This window comes from Dioscorea cayenensis, unplaced genomic scaffold (assembly GCF_009730915.1).
Source record: "Dioscorea cayenensis subsp. rotundata cultivar TDr96_F1 unplaced genomic scaffold, TDr96_F1_v2_PseudoChromosome.rev07_lg8_w22 25.fasta BLBR01001367.1, whole genome shotgun sequence".
NCBI lineage: Eukaryota > Viridiplantae > Streptophyta > Magnoliopsida > Dioscoreales > Dioscoreaceae > Dioscorea > Dioscorea cayenensis.
In genome coordinates, this window is record NW_024087758.1 from 5,905 (window position 1) to 10,331 (window position 4,427).

Below are 4,427 nucleotides of genomic sequence, written 5' to 3' on the forward strand. Positions count from 1 at the left end.
CGTGCGCCAGTCGCATGGTCGTCCACATGGGCAGTCCGCACACCCCGCGGCCTTCTCTCGGATGAGCTCACAAGACATCCACGCAAGGCGTGGAAATTCCACACACCCGTGTGTTTTTCTCCGGATGACTTAGAAAAACCTCGCAGTTCTGCAGAAATATTCTCAACATGTTTACACACCTCGAGCCCCGCCCTAGTATGCAAAATTTACCAGATAAAAACATGAAATAGAACTCAAACGACCAACCTTCACCAATTCTTCATAAGACACACGATGAATTTGAAAAACCCACAATAAAATTACAGCACAAACATCTAAACATTAAAACACCAACACTTAATCAGCTTTTATTCATGTAACAAACTAAACTAAAAAGTAAGAAAAACAAGAAACACTTGGGTTGCTCTCCCAAGAAGCGCTTGTTTAACATCACTAAGCTTAACGTATCTTTCTTACCTTACTTGGGTTCATAAATGAAGGTTGCCCTCTTACCCATAGTTTGAAAGCATGATGAGCAAAGTCTCTTGAGGGTAGAGGGTGTAGTATCGGGCTCGACCACCTTGCAATGGTCTCGTCCCAACTTCCTTGGCTCTTTTACGCCTCCAACAGTCTTAGAGCTGCTTTCGATGGCGCTTCGAGCCCTCTTCATTTTCTCGAGCACTTTCTTCAAGATCCCCGGGGTAGATGTTTCTCTCCACGAACCAAGCATCATTACTTCTTCATTGCTCTCCTCTTGGTCGAACAAACCTTCATACGGATCCGGGTTGAACATTTCCCCGTGATATATTCATCAACAATTTCATCAAGAGTGTGTAGAAAGTATAGAGTATCATCAAAATCGAGAGAATGCCGCATGGGTTCAAGCATAGGCGGTATGTGAGCTTGGCATCTCCAACTCTCAATGTGAGCTCTCCGTCATCCATGTCAATCAATGCTTTGAAGTCCGGAAGAACGGTCTCCCAAGTATCAAGGGTACATCCGCATCCTCACTCGACATCTAGCACTACAAAGTCAACCGAAAAAAATTTACTTGTCCACCTTGACAAGCATCGCCTTTAATGATGCTTTTCTCGGATGTCGCACCATCTCGGGTCCGCCAATTGTAAAGTCATCCCGAGTAGGCCTAGGCTCTCCTAAGCCTAGCTTTTGAAGAAAGTATATGGCATGACGCTGATACTTGCCCCCTCGAATCCGCCAATGCCATTTCCTCTCCTAAGTTGCCGACGTTACACGGAATGATGAAGCTTCCCGGGTCTTTCTTCTTATTCGGCATGTTCTTTGGCAACACCACCGAGCATGAAGCATTAAGCACCACTGAAGCACTCTCCTCTAATTTCCTCTTGTTGGTCAATATGTCTTTTTAGGAACTTCACGTATTTAGGCATTTGAGCCAATGCCTCTACAAAAATATTGATGTGGAGTTGCTTGAACAAACTCGGGAACTTCTTATACTGCTCATCACCTTAGTCATTCTTCAATCTAGAGAGATAAGGGATTCTTGGCTTGAAAGGTGGGGGTGCCACCTCTTTCTCTTTGTTTGCTCCCTCCTCAACCTCTACAACCTCGAGTGCGTGTTCTTTCGGCTTCTCACTCGGAAGCCTACTCTTCAACCCTCACGACCACTTCTCAAAGTGATCGCCCTCACATGTTCTCTAGGATTGGTTTCGTGTTGCTTGGTAAACTTCCATGTTGCCTTTCGAGAGAGACTTCGCAATTTGCCCCACTCGATTTTTCAAGGTTGTGCAACAAGGCGCTAGTGATTGCAGAAGTGTAGCCCTCGAGTGATTCAAACCTTGTATTTGCCGATTGAACAAATCTAGCCAAGTGCTTCTCCAAACTCGCTCATTCGGGTTTCCAAGCCCTGAAATTTCGCTTTTTCCACTTGAGGGGCTTGTTGTTGTTGTTGGAAACCCGATGGCCTCCATGGTCTTCTCGTGGTCCTTGATTACTCCATGAAAAGTTGGAATGATTCTTCCAACCTGAATTGTAGGTGTTGCTGTATGGATTCCCTTGAGGTCTCATGTCATTACCTATAAAGTCAACGTTCTCAAATGAAGAAACATCACCAATGACAATTGGGCAATCGGAGGGAGCATGTCCTCCACCACAACCAGTGTAATTGGTCACGGTCACGAACTCTTTTCGAAGCTATAAGATCTAGCTTCTTACTCAAACTCTCCACTTGGGCCGCCAATGAAGTTACCGCATCAATTTCATGGACACCGCCACCTTTTTCTTCTCCCTAGCATTCCAATCGGTAGCTATTTAACCCCATTTCCTCAATCAATTGATGAGCCTCATCGGGGGTCTTGCTACCCTAAGGTACCTCCCCGCCGCCACATCCAAGAGTTGTTTTTGTACTCGGGTTCAAACCATTATAGAAGGTTTGAACAATCATCCACTCCTGGGAATCCATGTTGTGGACACTTTCGCAGGAGTTCCTTGAACCTTTCCCATGTCTCAAATAGAGACCTGCAATTCCAACTCGCACAAAGGATGAGATCTCATTCCTAAGCTTTTGTCTGATTTTTCCCGGGAGTGAAATAACGGGCTAGAAAAAGCTTCTACCATTTCCTCCCATGTAGTGATTGATGCTCTAGGTAATGAGTGTAGCCATCGCTTTGCTCTTCCCTTTAAGGAAAAATGGGAAGGCTCTCAATTTAATCGCGATCATCCGTCACATCCATTTATCTTCAAAGATGTCGCACACCCTCGAGGAAGCTTCTATGAGACTGCTTTTGGATCCTCATCGGCCAAACTGCTAAATTGTGCGGACTCGCTGCAGATATGGATGAATGCCGGCTTTTAGCTCGAAGTTCGAGTCAGTAATCGGGGACGACAATACTCGATTGTGTCCCCAACACCGAAAGGTCCGGCATAATCAGATAGTGTTCGTTGTTGCTCATTCTCTTCTGCCATGTTTTCAGATCCTTCTACTTCCAAATCAGCTGGATTATGCTGTTCTTGCATAGGTTCTTTCCCTTTTCTTCTAAGTGTACGTTCAAGCTCAGGGTCTCCTTCAATCAATATTGATGGATTCCCTCGGGTCATAACCTAGAGCTACACCAAAAAGAAAGAAAAAGATAATCAGAACGATGATAGAATAAGAAGATATGATATAGAATGTCTGGTGAAATAGCTAAGAAAAAAAAGTGTAAAGTATCTCTAAACGCCTAGCTCCCCGGCAATGGCGCCAAAAACTTGACAAGATCCCCTTGCATATATCCCGCAAGTGCACGGGTTTGTCGAAGTAATAATCCCGGGTGAGCGGGTATTGAATCCACAGGGAGTAGGGAGTAAAGACACTTAATTCAATTCTTAGCTATGTGGAATATCAACAATGATAAATGTGACAATGATTCAATTCTCAACAATTAAAAGCAACAAGTAAGAGAGCAAAAGTAAGAAGGAGGTAAGGCAATCGATAAAGATGGGGTACTCGGATGATGCTTCACCTAGGATAATCGCTTCAAGTGCAAGAACTCTCTATTATGCTTACTAATCAATGCAATGGTGAGTCGTGGAAATCCTTACATACATAGTCCCAAATCTAAGGTCAACTATGCCTAACTCTATTCATGTCCGTGAGGAGAGATTAAATAACCTCTCAACCTCACACTCGAATAAAAGTTGCAATGAGCTCTTGGGATTCCGGTGATAAATCTCTTCCCTAATTATAGACCTAACCCTTTGGTCCAGTGCGAAGTTCCCTCAACCACAATTAAGCCCCTAGATACTCGAGATCCCCTCAATGCTTCACTCCATTGCACGCGCAACTAAGCCCCAGCGGAGATTCATCCCTTAGACCATTCACTCTATTATGGCCACAAAGAACTCGAGGAACGGAGGTAGAATCTATCACATCGGAGGGGAAAGGGGACGCTCCTGTACCTCTCGACTCACCCTCTCAACCCTCTCCAAACTAGCTTTGTCTAACGCTCGTGGTGTGTCACTCACTCACAAGGTTACCAACAAGAACTCTCAACCCCATAATAGAGAGTTCTTGCACTTGAAGCGATCATCCTAGGTGAAGCATTATCCGAGTACCCCATTCTTTATCGATTGCCTTACCCTCTTCTTACTTTTGCTCTTTCACTTGTTGTTTTTATTGTTGAGAATTGAATCAATTTCACACTTATCACTATTGATATTCCACATAGCTAAGAATCAAATTAAGTATTTTCACTCTCTACTCCCTGTGGATTCGACCCCGCTCACCCGGGATTATTACTTCGACAAGCCCGTGCACTTGCGGGATATAAGCAAGGGGATCTTGTCACTCATACAAGGCAAAGACCATCAAAAGAGGTAATCTCAATTGTCTGTTGAAGACCGTGCCACTTAGTTAGCGCTGGAATACGGACTCCATTGTTTTTACAAATCAATCTAAAAGAAGCCATAAAAATAAACTACATATACTCCCGCTA

General features: G+C 44.2%; 1 non-coding gene across 1 annotated transcript; it reads left to right on the plus strand.

Annotated features, from left to right (window-relative positions):
- The first annotated feature begins 2,409 nt into the window (after positions 1-2,409).
- On the plus strand, positions 2,410-2,518 carry LOC120256270. Its single transcript, XR_005535251.1, has one exon. It is a non-coding gene; the product is annotated as a small nucleolar RNA R71 (small nucleolar RNA).
- The last annotated feature ends 1,909 nt before the right edge of the window (positions 2,519-4,427 follow it).